The sequence below is a fragment of the Mobula birostris genome, chromosome 31, assembly GCF_030028105.1.
Source record: "Mobula birostris isolate sMobBir1 chromosome 31, sMobBir1.hap1, whole genome shotgun sequence".
NCBI classification, from domain to species: Eukaryota; Metazoa; Chordata; class Chondrichthyes; order Myliobatiformes; family Myliobatidae; genus Mobula; species Mobula birostris.
Genome location: NC_092400.1, coordinates 22095532 through 22109759, shown reverse-complemented (window position 1 = coordinate 22109759; position 14228 = coordinate 22095532). Strand labels below are relative to the sequence as shown.

The window sequence follows — 14228 nt, the reverse complement described above, 5'->3', positions numbered from 1 at the left end:
CGATACATTGCATCACAAGGGTGGAGCTCTAAATGTGCTGAATGACTATTATGAGATGGGATGAATTGTCTGAAGTTTTTAAATACTGTGTGTATTTATAAAATGTTCAATCAGTAGGGAAGGCAGAGTAATGTTCAAATGAAGATAACAAAACTGAATAAACTGGAACAATATTTGTAAAAGCAAACATATTTTTATAAACTACATCATTGTGTAGAATGCGACTACCTTGGGTCTTAGATTCCAAAGATCTTTGCAAGAGCCAAAGGTGAACCCATCCCCTTCATCCTCGTCCTGGTGTTCAGATGCGACCAAAGCAGAGAGCCCCTGGTTTATCTCCGGAGCAGAGGACGATCAATGTCCTTCTCCTCAATTAACCAAAGGTCAGCTTTTCCTCATTCAACATCTCCTACTTTTTGAAGATTAAGAATCGGACATGGCAAAAGGAAACCTTATGGTTTACTGGGAAGCAGCGAATCCTGCCCTCCTATAAGCTTCTGCAACCTGGATTATACCAGCAGCAGGAAGCTTATAAGACCAGAATGATACCAAAGCTGTACCTTCTCCCAAACAAGCTGAGTTACTTTTTGGGCTGGCCAACTTAGCCATGTGTCCTATACTCTTTTATTCTGACCTCTGTTGTGGAAAGAAATAAAGATTCGAGGAGATTCTCAATCCCTCCTTAGTAAAATGCAACATTCCCACTGGGAACCCCTTGGTCCATGACACCTCCAAGTGGACTGTGGTATGAAGCGGAGAACCTTCAATCCATGCGTCAGGAGCCAGCAGAAACCGTGCAGAAGAGGCAGATGAATTGCACCATCTCACAACCTACCCACCTGCCCGCCTGTCAGGCACCTCTGCCCCATCTGTGAAAGAACTCTGTTCATTGGATCATTCGGCTTTCAGAGCCTACGAGACTGGAAGGGGAGCAAGTCATATTGAGCCCAAAGAATTGTCAATGTTGAAGAAGAAGAATTTTGGAAGCTTATATTAGATTATGAGGATACTCAGTCCTCGTTTATTGTCATTTAGAAATGCATGCATTAAAAAATGATACAACGTTCCTCTAGAATGATATCACAAGAAACACAGAACAAACCAAGACTAAAAGTGACAAAACCACATAATTATAACATATAGTTACAACAGTGCAAAGCAATACCGTAATTTGATAAAGAGCAGACCATGGGCACGGTAAAAAAAAGTCTCAAAGTCTGGATAGCCCCATCATCTCACGCAGACTGTAGAAGCGAGAAAGTTTCCATGAACCTCCAAGCGCCGCAAACTTGCCAATGCAGCACCACTGGAAGCAGCCGACCGCAGAGGACTCTGAGTCCGTCCAAAAACTTCGAGCCTCCAACCAGCCCCTCCGACACAGCCTCTCTGAGCACCATCTTTGGCTGAGCGCTTCGATCCCGGCCCCGGCCGCTGAGTAACAAGCAAAGCCAAGGATTCAGGGCCTTCCCCTCCAGAGATTCTGGATCACACAGTAGCAGCAGCAGCGAAGCAGGCATTTCAGAAATTTCACCAGATGTTCCTCCGTGCTCTCACGTTCATCTCCATCAAATCAGGATTGTGCACGGCATCCTACTTGACAAATAACAGACTTAATTACTTCAAATGGCATCACATTTATAAGACATTAACATTTATGGCAAAGACTGGGGTCAATCGGCCAGTTGCCTCCATCTCAACAGCTTGGACTCCCCAAAGTTAATATTTTTTTCTCTCCACACCTTGTGGTGCATTGGCTGACAACTTTGACGCTTTGTTAGCATTTGTCTGTTTTTCACAAGGCCGAGCTGCTAGCTCAACGCTCACCCAGCACGGGTCGAAAGCATACAAGGAGCCAGCCGGTTTCGAACCCGGAACCGCCTGTTTCAAAGTCCGGTGCTGATGTCACTATGCCACCAGCTGGCTCAACATTAATATGTATTACACACATTCCTTGTCCAACAATCAGGACCATTTAGCTACCAGGATAATCCTCGCCATAATGTGCTGTGTTGAACAACGTAGAAGATCATAGTCTTTCCATGACCATGAATGTCCTTGGCAAATTTTTCTACAGAAGTGGTTTCCCAGTGCCTTCTTCTGGGTTAGTGTCTTTATCAACACTCTTCAGAGATGGTCTACCTGATTTCAGTGGTCGCACAACACGGATTTGTGATATGCACCAGTTGCTCATACAATCATCCATCACCTGCTCCCAAGGCTTCATGTGACCCTGATTGGGGGGCTGGGGGGGGGGGGGTTAAGCAGGTGCTACACCTTGCCCAAGGGTGACCTGCAGGCTAGCGGAGGGAAGGAGCACCTTACGCCTCCTTTGGCCGAGTCACATCTCCACCTCGCCACCCTAAGCTATAAAGTGGCTGGCACTCTAAGTTAGTGATACTGGTCAAACCAGTTGCAAATAAGTAGAATCACAGGGTAAAAGAATCACACAGCATAGAGTCAGGCCATTCAGCCCAGCTCAATCATACTGGCAATGGGCAACCCATCATGGAGCAGGTAGTCCATTGCCCTCTGTAAGTGATTCACGTGTTCACCTACATATTGTCAGCTTTATCACCGTCTCAGGCTACAGAGTCTCCTACATATCTCCTTCGAGTTTCCTCCCCCTTACATCCTCTTGTTTTATCTAACAGTGATAGCAGGAAATTTTTTCTCCAGTTCACCTTATCCACGTCCCCCCTAACTAAGTCCGTATGCCCCAGTCTCCTCCACTGAAGGGTAAACCAAAGTGCTTCTCCAGCCTCTCCTCAGAAATGAACTACCGTATCCCAGGCAACAGCCTGACAGGATATAGAAGACCATAAAATATTGGAGCATAATTAGGCCATTCAGCCCTTTAAGTCTGTCCTGCAATCGATCATGGCTGATTCACTTTCCCTCTCAACCCCATTCGCATGCCATCTCCTTTGATGCCCTCAATAATCAAGAACCTGTCAACCATTTTAAATATACCCAATTATTTGGCCTCCGCAGCCATCTGTGGCCATGAGTTCCACAGATCCCCCACCTTCTGGCTAAAGAAATTCCTCCTCACTTCTCTTCTAAAAGGATGTCCTTCCATTCTGAGGCTGTGCCCTCTGGTCCAGACCCCCCCTCCCACTATTGAAAACATCCTCTCCATATCCACTCCATGTCTAGGGCTTTTAATACTCGATCGGTTTCAATAAGACCCTCCCCTCATTCTTCTAAACTCCAGCAAGAACAGGCCCAGAACCTTCAGACACTCCTCCTACATCAATCCTGTCATTCCCGGAAACATTATCACAAACCTCCTCTGGATCCTCTCCAATGCCAGCACATCTTTTCTCAGATAAGGGGCCCAAGACTGCTCGCAATACTCCAAGAGTAGTCTGAGCAGTGCCTTATAAAGCCTCAGCATGACACCCTGGCTTTTACATTCTAGTCCTCTTCAGTAATATCACATCCTTCCTGTACTTCAGTCACCAGAATTGCTTGCCGTAATCAAGCTCAATAAATTCCCTTCAGTTAAATTAAGAAATTAGTTAGTCGGTTCATTATTGTTACATTTATTGAGGTACAGCACTTCTGGCTCCTCCCAGCAACCCCTGATTTCACCCTAGCCTAATCACAGGACAATTTACAATGACCAACTAACCCACCAACCAGTACGTCTTTGGGCTGCGGGAGGAAACCAGAGCACCCGGAGGAAACCCATTCAGTCTTGGGGAGAACGTACAAACTCCTTACAGGCAGCGGCGGGAATTGAACCCAGGTCACTGGAACTGTAAGGCGTTGCGCTAACCTCTACGCACGCGTGCAGAGGTAGAGTGAAAGAGCCATCTTGTGTGCCATCCATACAGACCAATTCATCACAACAACGCATTGAGGTAGCGCAAGGGAAAGCAATAACAGAATACAGAATGAAGTGACGCAGTCACAGAGAATGTGCAGTGCAGGCAGACAATAAGGTCGTAACTAAGTAGACCGTGAGGTCAAGCTTCCATCTTGTCATACTAGAGGACCATTCAATAATCTTAGGATAGCAGATAGAAGCTGTCCTTGAGCCTGCTGGTGTGTTGATCCATGGCCTCCTCTTGTGCCAAGATGAGGCCACCCTCAGGGTGGAGGAGCAACACCTTATATTCCATCTGGGTAGCCTCCAACCTGATGGCATGAATATCGATTTCTCCTTCTGGTGAACAAAATTCCTCCCCCCTCCCCACATTCCTCAATCCCCCACTCTGACCTTTTACTTCTTCTCACCTGCCTCTTACTTCCCACTGGGTCCCCTCCCCCTTCCCTTTCTCTTATGGTCCACTTCCCTCTCCAATCAGATTCTTTCTTCTCCAGCTCTTGACCTTTCCCACACACCTGGCTTCACCTATCACCTTCCAGCCAGCTTCTTTCCTCTTCCACCCCCACCTTTTAATTCAGGCATTCCAACACCACCCCGCCCCCCCCCCCCACCCTTCCCTCTCAGTCCTGATGAAGATTGTCAGCCTGAAATGTCAACTGTCTATTCTTTTCCCTAGATGCTGCCTGGGCTGCTGAGTTCCTCCAACATTTTGTCTGCATTGTTGTTGTTGTTGTGTGCACTTGGGCTTTCCTATCTTCTGCCAAATGGTGGCACAGGAAGTAGTGGGGGAAAGCAAGTATGTCCATAGTGGGTGGGGAGATTATGTTGTCTGCTTCACCAAGGCAGCAAGAAGTAATGTTTCCTCTAAGGTGTAACAAGCACACATCTTTTGCTACTAGTACACAGAGGGATTTAAACTGTGCACAAAAGGTTGTCACCCTCCACCTTGTTGGCATGTAAAGTATATTCCACGATCATGCACAATCACATTTCCTTTTCCGGTTTCTGATGCGGACAACGCGGAGTTTGCGATGGTTTGTCTGCAGACTTTGGAACTGACTTACTTATACTGTTTTTACTGAAGAAATTATTCAGTGCGCGCTTGTTGTTGGCGCCTGTGCAAAAAACTGCACAGCACAAGATTTTTGCACACACTGGCCATTACAGATTAGAGGGGACATTGGCAAGACATATAGACAGAGTCCATGGGTGGGGAGTTTGCTTTTCATGATGTGCAAAGCCTTGTCCACAACTCTTTGCAGTTCGATACCCTATACACCTCCAGACCTGCTAGTCCTTTGGATTACTGGCAGAAATGAGTGAGCAGGGCTTCCTGTTTACACTGAGCGCTACTTCTAGACAACCTGACCACTATCATTATTTACCATTTAAACCAGATTCCTCCTTGGAGGCTCATACCCATTTCTCATAACATTTTATCTAACTCATGTCAGACCACCAAACAACACATACATCAAAACCTAAATTCTTGATTCTGAGAATACTACAGGCTAGGGCCTGTGAGTGAATTTGACACTGCCTTACTCTGTATTTAACAATGGGGGGAATAAAAATATCAATTAAATCAATTACTGGAAAGAAGATGAAGCAAAGTCTTTTCACTTTAAATACCTTGTATGTAGTTCTCTAATACATTAAATGAGAGATGTGAATTACCCTTAAACCAAGTCATACTCAATACCAGAATAAAAAATGTACTTTTATATAAAAAAAATCTCAGTTAATAAGTAAGTATGCAGTGCTGACTTGATAATTTGCGTCGTGCTGGTGTATGTTATTCTGTTTTGTGGATCACGTGTGTCTGAGATGAAACTTAGACCACTAACAGCCCTTAAACTTGCATTTGTCCATAAATATTTTCATGAGACAACCAGTAGCACGCTCCCATCCCATCATCCATCAGAAGTGTGGCAACAGCTTCAGAGCTCTTGGACCAAGTGTGAACCGGAGACGTGACCGTTCTGCACTTTAACAAATCAGGCTGCGGAATCGTAAACGAGCAGTACACAGTCTGGACAAGGATAAATTGGTTCAAGCATTGAATTCAATGTTAATATTTCATTAGGAGTTTGAGGACATTTGATATGTCACTTAAAATACTCGGAAGTATCGACAGATGTACCATTTTGACTGGTTGAATCACTCTCTGTTGGGGAGAGGCACGGCTACAGCACAGGATCGTGGTAAGCTGCAGAGAGTTGTAAACTCAGTCAGCTCCATCCTGGGCACCAGCCTGCGAGGTGTCCAGGACATCTTCAAGGAGTGGTGCCTGAAAAAGGCAGCGTCCATCATTAAGGACCCCCATCACCCAGGACATGCTCTCTTCTCATCAGGGAAGAGGTACAGGAGCCTGAAGACACACACTGAACAATTCAGGAACAGTTTCTTCCCCCCTGCCATCCGATTTCTGAATAGGCATTGAATCCATCACTACTTTTTAATTTTTGTTTTTGCTCTACTCATTTTAACTTAACTATTTAATAGACACACACATATACTTCACAGTTTTCCCCCTATATTATTAAGCAATACATTGTACTGCTGCCGCAAAGTTAACAAATTTCACGACATGTGCCGGTGATTCTGAATCTGATGAGACAAAGACAGTGAGAAAGAAATTGTAATTGAGAGTGAAATAAATAAAAAGAACAATGAAAACATTAAAAATGTAACCTCTTTAAATATATTACTTCTGAATGCGCCTCCTGAGGAGTTGGGGATAGCAGTCCCTCTTTCAACATCCAGGCAAGCACGAGTCGCAAAGGCAGAGAGGTCTGTAGTGATGACCCATGGGGACAAGGTGAGCTGAAGGGCTTGTTTCTGTACTGTACAATTCTATGAACGTGGAAATATAAAGTCTTCAACAATAATTAAAAACTTAAGGAATGAAATGCCGCACTTTACAGAAGTCATTTTTTAGTGTGACCGGAGTTGTTCGGTAGCAAGGCTTGGAGCTCAGTTAGAAAATACTGACACTGAACAGAGTATTTTAATTGTTACCACATTCATGCTGTTATATGGTGAGTCATATGGCAAGATAAGATTTGTGCCCAGCTTTCAAGGGGCAAACGACATTACCAACTTCCTGTTTATGTTATGTGTGTATGGACAATAGAACTTAGCTGTTTGATTTGTATTTTAATAATGGTGTATGATATTTGGTTCAGCTGTAGAAACCAAGACATTATTTTCAGTATTCCAATATTACATGTAGTGTAAGCATATAAAAAAAATTACTGAGGGGTAAGGTTTCCAAATGGGCATGGTATGTTGCAAGGCATCTTGAATAAGAGCATATTATAGTCCACAGGACATGTACATATGATTCAAATAGTTCCGTTTAATATCAGAGGATGTATACAATATACAACCTGAAATTCATGCTCTCCTCAGATATCCATGAGAACAGAAGAATACCCCAAAGGATAAGTGGCAGTAAAACCGCTAGGACCCAGAAGCCTCCATCTCACCCCTCCTGTGCACAAGCAGCAGCAAAGCATCAACCCTCCCTCTCTCATTTCAGAACAAAACATCAGCGCCCACCAGGCAAGCAAGAGCAAAGACCCAAGGGGAAACCATGATCTGCAGTACAATAAAAACCAACCGTTCACCCTGACAATTCGATGTGCCGCAGACTCCCTCTTTCCCTAGTAAAGCGGCAGAGAGGTGCCACACACAATGAGAGAGGAGACTAACAAAACAAAAAAAAAAAACAACTCACGGGTCGCAATGTTAAAGTCTGCCGCATCACTTTTTTCCAAGTTCTCTGACCCAAGAATCGGCAGCAAACTCTCCCCCACCATTGAAAGTGACCCGAGTAGGAAGGCTACAGCACATGTACAGGGGTGAGGGTAAGTATTCAGAACCTGTCCAACACAGGAAGCTCAACCTGGATTCTGTGCTCATTCTCTCCAACAGAACTTGGACCCACGGTCAGAGGCTACTCAGTCCTTCTGAGGCAAAACTGACGCATAGATTCATATCTCATATTTCGATATCGTTTCCAATCTGTTGCTCTTATCATCTGCTTTCTTACCACTGCATTTACAAGTTTAGGCATCTCTCAAAAGCTAAATTTCATAGGAAAATTGTGGGGTCGCGGTTATTTTAAAAAACTTCTTTTTTTTCATCTTCAACCTCTGAGCAATTGACCCAGATGAGTTAGCACTTCCACTGGTGTTTCATCAAAATTCTCGTTAGCACATGCCTAGACAGCCATCCGGTGGTGCCGTAACATCTGCACCGGACTTCAAAGCGAGTGGTCCCCGGTTCGAAACCGGCCAGCTCCTTGCACGCTGGGCTGAGCATCGAGCTAACAACTCGGCCTCGTAAAAACGCACAAGCGCTAAAGAGACAGCAGGACCGCTGCCTGACATGCCAAGAGGCGCAGAGAGGATCAACAATACATCTAAATGATCCACTCACTCTTCCCGTGACAGTATGTCAACCCAGGGGCAGCCTAATGAACTTTCACTGTGGTCCCACTGTTCAATTATTAGGTAAGACCAAAGTTAACATGGCTCATACTGCTGGCCTGAGATCAGTCCCTGATAGTGCTGGAATCTTACTGGTGCAAGAGCAGAATTCAAAACCACATATGACAACAGCCTCCATAGAATTGAAGAAACAAAACTGTGCAATTGAGACTTCAACCCACCATTTCTGTGCCAGCACTGTGAACGAACTGACTATTTTTTCACTTGTCCCTCCCTCCCTTAGAGTACAGTAACTCTTCCGTTTCTCAGTTATATACTAAATTTACTTTTGAAAGGTCTATCCTCATACATATGGCTCAGAACCTTACTTCACTAAATCTAGATGAATATTATTATTATTATTATTATTGTCACACTTCCGTGGAAATACTCTTATCATCATCGTCCCTGGTACAGTCTCCACACTCCCAGATGTCAAGGCAATACACAGATCTTTAAACGGAACAGACTGCTCCCCTCCCTCTCTTTCTGTTCATTCTCACTTTCTTCCTTACCCTCTGCCGCTTTGTACTTGTCTCATTCTTCTTCCCTCCTGTTTAAGATGTTCAAGGGTAGTTCCCTGCAGGGACCTCTAGTTCTCGTATTGCAGACCAGTCATAGCTGTGTATCTGCTAAAACGAATTCAGAATCAGAATCAGAATCTGATTTATTATCACCAGCATATGTCGTAAAATTTGTTAACTTAGTAGCAGCAGTATAATGCAATACAAGATAATATAGAAATAAATAAATAAATAAATAAATTATATTTTCATATATATATCTATATATAGAACATAGAACATAGAATAGTACAGCACATTACAGGCCCTTCGGCCCACAATGTTGTGCCGACCCTCAAACCCTGCCTCCCATATAACCCCCCCACCTTAAATTCCTCCATATACCTGTCTAGTAGTCTCTTAAACTTCACTAGTGTATCTGCCTCCACCACTGACTCAGGCAGTGCATTCCACACACCAACTACTCTCTGAGTGAAAAACCTTCCTCTAATATCCCCCTTGAACTTCCCACCCCTTACCTTAAAGCCATGTCCTCTTGTATTGAGCAGTGGTGCCCTGGGGAAGAGGCACTGGCTACCCACTCTATCTATTCCTGTTAATATCTTGTACACTTCTATCATGTCTCCTCTCATCCTCCTTCCCTCCAAGGAGTAAAGCCCTAGCTCTCTTAATCTCTGATCATAATGCATACTCTCTAAACCAGGCAGCATCCTGGTAAATCTCCTCTGTACCCTTTCTAATGCTTCCACATCCTTCTTATTGTGAGGCGACCAGAAATGGACACAGTACTCCAAGTGTGGCCTAACCAAAGTTTTATAGAACTGCATCATTACATCGTGACTCTTAAACTCTATCCCTCGACTTATGAAAGCTAACACCCCATAGGCTTTCTTAATTACCCTATCTACCTGTAAGGCAATTTTCAGGGATCTGTGAACATGTACCCCCAGATCCCTCTGCTCCTCCACACTACCAAGTATCCTGCCATTTACTTTGTACTCTGCCTTGGAGTTTGTCCTTCCAAAGTGTACCACCTCACACTTCTCCGGGTTGAACTCCATCTGCCACTTCTCAGCCCACTTCTGCATCCTATCAATGTCTCTCTGCAATCTTCGACAATCCTCTACACTATCTACAACACCACCAACCTTTGTGTCATCTGCAATCTTGCCAACCCACCCTTCTACCCCCACATCCAGGTGGTTAATAAAAATCACGAAAAGTAGAGGTCCCAGAACCGATCCATGTGGGACACCACTAGTCACAACCCTCCAATCCCTCCACCACGACCCTCTGCCTTCTGCAGGCAAGCCAGTTCTGAATCCACCTGGCCAAACTTCCCTGGATCCCATGACTTCTGACTTTCTGAATAAGCCTACCGTGTGGAATGGTATATGTGTGTGTGTGTGTGTGTGTGTGTGTGTGTGTGTGTGTGTGTGTGTCAAATAGTTAAATTAAAAATAGTGCAAAAACAGAATTAATAAAATTGGGGTAGTGTTCATGGGTTCAATGTCCATTTGGGAATCGGATGGCAGAGGGGAAGAAGCTGTTCCTGAATCACTGAGTGTGTGCCTTCAGGCTTCTGTACCTCCTACCTGATGGTAACAATGAGAACAGGGCATGTCCTGGGTGATGGGGGTTCTTAATGATGCACGCTGCCTTTCTGAGGCACTGATCCTAGAAGATGTCTTGGATACTACAAAGACTGGTACCCAAGATGGAGCTGACTAATTTTACAACTTTTTGGAGCTTCTTTCGACCCTTTGCAGCAGCACCGCCCCCTGTCCCTGTACCAGACAGTGATGCAGCCTGTCAGAATGCTCTCCACAGTACATCTGTAGAAGTTTTTGAGTGTTTTAGGTGACAAACTCAGTCTCCTCAAACTCGTAATGAAATATAGCTGCCGTCTTGCCTTCCTTACATCTGCATCGATATGCTAGGACCGAGTTAGATCCTCAGAGATCTTGACACCCAGGAACTTGAAATTGCTCACTCATCTCTGAACACTTAAGGTAGGTGGGAGTAATTGTGCAAATTAACATGGTTTTGCTCTACTCATGCCAAGTTTTCGGTTTTCTTTTTCACATGACATACAAGAAGGCAATTCAACCCTCAGAGCTTACTATGGTTCTCAGAACAATCTCATCAATCACTTTCCCCCACTTAATTCCCGTAACTCTCTCACATACCCATAAACTCTCTCCCTACGCCCACTTATACCTTGGGAGATTTACTGCGGTCAGTTAGCCTTTCAGACGTGCGCAGAAACCAGAGCTCCTGGGAAACCCACACGGTCACAGGGAGAACGTAGGTCGTTCAAAGAGTCAGCGGCTGAGGTCAGGATCAAAAGAGTCAACGCTTAGTTGTCATAGAAGGGAAGTGTTATGTTTTGCAACTTGAAGGTATTAAACTAACTCAAAGGAAGACATGGGGGTCCAATATGCGAGTCTAACTTCATGTTTACTTCAAGCGAGGCACCCACGTATCACATGGTTGCATCATGACATATCGTGATGCAATTTACATATTTTGGGGCAGCACAGTAGCATAGTAGGTAGCACATTGCTTTACAGCAGCGATTCCCAGCGAGGGTGGTGGAATAGAAGTCGGAAGGGGGGCATTCAAGATTCTTGGGGTGGGGGAGGGCAACAGTAAGTGGCACCCTAACTTGAGGTACAAGATCTGGCTAGCCATTAGTAGAGCAGGCACTTCCAAAACAAAGGATCAGGCATCGGAACACAGGAAGAACCATCGCTCTGCAGGTGGTGAGCACGTGTCGTTACCACGCGTCTGAAACTCGGCAATCTCATAAAACCTTCCCAACAGACGTTGTTGCGGATGCATAAACTAGCAGCCAGGGTGCCCAACAGTTCCCCCTGACTCGTGGCACAGAGTGAGTTCACACAATTTAACAGTTGGTAGGTCAAGCGCACCCTCTCAACTTTCTCTACAGATCTACGGAAAGCAGGTCACGCAACGATACAGCGCGGGCCAGAACCAAACGGTGAAATAGAGAACCTGCCAACCCTGAGGATTCTTCTTGAAGTGTTCAAAGTGACCTTGGCTTCATATGTGTGGTCCAAGAACCATCTTTGAGGATTATGAGACCTTAATGATTGGACACATAACCGCCCCCACTGGGAATCGCTGCTGTAAAACATTGCATTACCTACTACGCTACCGTGCTGCCCCAAAATATGTAAACTGCGCCATGATACGTCATGATGTGACCACGTGATACGTGGGTGCCTTGCTTAAAGTAAACATAAAGTTAGACTCGCATATTGGCTCCCCATGTCTTCCATTTTCACTGTAGTGATCTTCATCTTCATCTCGCCGTTCCTTTGCGTTCTGCTACCACCGTTCCATCTGTGTCAACTCACTGCTGTCATCAACTTCCAAAAGGCATTCCCAGTTTGCGTTAATTTTTTATTTCAACTTAGCCCCATTAAAACTGGATAAGTATGTACAGCGTGATCTCTATGAACCTGAAGGAGGTGAAGCCTTGAATTCTAATCCTGCTTAGAAACCGAAACTACAGAAAGTGTGTCAATACAAAGTTACATACCTGGAGTATGGTCTTATTCCATTTTTGTCATCTCAGCAATGCCCCATGTGTCTTATTTGTAATACTGTACTGTCTAAGGAAGCCACAAAACCATCAAGATTGAAGGAACACTTCCATAAAAGACATCCTGAAAAGGCTACTTATGGTATTAACCAGTTCTAGAAGATGAAAGAAGAATTTGAAAAGTATTGCACACTTCAGTCATTTGCCAAGAAAACTAAAAATGACCTTAGTAGTGGTCTCATTGCTTCTTATAACATTTCCAAAATGATAGCAAAGTGTGGAAAACCTCACACAATTGATGCAAGATTAATAATGCCTCCTGATTCAGAAGTGCTCACCGCTGTTCTCAAAATGGATACCAGTATTTTAAAATCAATTCATCTGAGTAATAACTCTGTAGCTCATTATATTGATGAAATCAATGAAGATACTGAGTATCAACTATGCACAGAGCTACAAAAACTGAATTTGGGATGCAACTGGATGAATGTACTGTGCAGGAAAATGAGACATCGCTAATGGCATATGTATGGTTTATCAAAATGGAAAAGTTTATGAAGAGATTCTCTTTGGTAAAAAATTAAAAGCAAATATAAATGAAGAATCAATCTACAACTAGCTCAAAATGTATATTGAGGATAAAAGCATTCTGATTAGGAACATGATTTCTTGTGCAAAAGATGGAGCACCGTATATGACAGCTCGCCACGCTGGTTTAGTGGCATTTATGAAAAAAGAAATTCCAAGTCTGTTTGCAATCCATTGTGTAATTCATCATCAACATTTTGCAGGCAAAAACCGCAGCCGGTGACTTTTTTCAAGCATGACTCTTGTAATATCAGCTATCAACAAAGTTAAAGCTCATCTATTAAATAGCAGAATATTTTGCCAGTTATGCCAAGGTAACGATTCTTTACACTGAAGTGCACTGGCTGTCAAAAGGCTGCTGCTTAAAATGTTTCTTTGATCTTTTTGACGCTATGGTTGAATTTTTGCTCGAAGTCAACAAGAGTTTGGGATACAATATTAAACTTCTACGTGGAGATGTGGCATACCTAGCCGATCTGAATGACAATGAGAACACTCTAAATATGAAACTGCAGTGTGAGAATTTCAGTTTGATCCAAGCAAGAAGTGCAGTATCCACTTTTCTCGGAAAATTGGAAATATATAGAAAAAACATTGGGAGAAGAGTGCTCTCATAGTTTCCCTGCATGGAAAGTATGGCAGACTCTTTCACTGACAGTGATTTGCAAAGGTACTGCTTACACCCTTGGATTTTCAGAAGGATTCTCAGAATCAATTCAAGGACCTAAACGATCTGGAAATTCCAAGATTGCACAAGGTTCCAAGTGCAGTTAACCACATACTCACAAAAACCAGAAACCGCTTAGACATTGTTACACGTGGAGACTTAAGGCTTTTGCTGTCACAACTTGAACCAGATATTTCAACTCTTGCCAAAAACCATCAAGCTCAAGGATCACATTGATATCGAAGCTGCTGTACAGTGCACAGGTACTGTGTAAGATAGGTTTAAAGGCAAATAAAAATTTAAAGCAGATTCATTTTTCTCAGGTTAGCAAATAGTAAGCATGTTTTTACACTACGGGGGCTCATTACATAGGCATCTGTTAGTCTCATGAGACCATGGATTTGCGCCTTGGAAGGTTTCCAGGGCTCAGGCCTGGGCAAGGTTGTATGGAAGACCGGCGGTTGCCCATGCTGCAAGTCTCCCCTCTCCACGCCACTGATGTTGTCCAAGGGAAGGGCATTAGGACCCATACAGCTTGGCACCGGTG

At 44.0% G+C, this 14228-nt stretch overlaps 1 long non-coding RNA gene across 2 annotated transcripts in view; it reads right to left on the bottom strand.

The window, feature by feature from the left end:
- Positions 1-1064: 1064 nt before the first annotated feature.
- The window catches only part of LOC140190847 (uncharacterized), a 66987-nt gene continuing 53823 nt past the window's right edge, over positions 1065-14228 (bottom strand). The window contains exons 1-3 of one of the 2 annotated variants that reach the window (XR_011883696.1): positions 12424-12577; positions 8847-8960; positions 1065-1590 (exon numbers count right to left, since the gene is read on the bottom strand). This is a non-coding gene — a long non-coding RNA (uncharacterized lncRNA). Of the gene's footprint in view, positions 1591-8846; positions 8961-12423; positions 12578-14228 lie in introns of those variants that run through there. The other variant, XR_011883695.1, reaches the window with a different exon arrangement.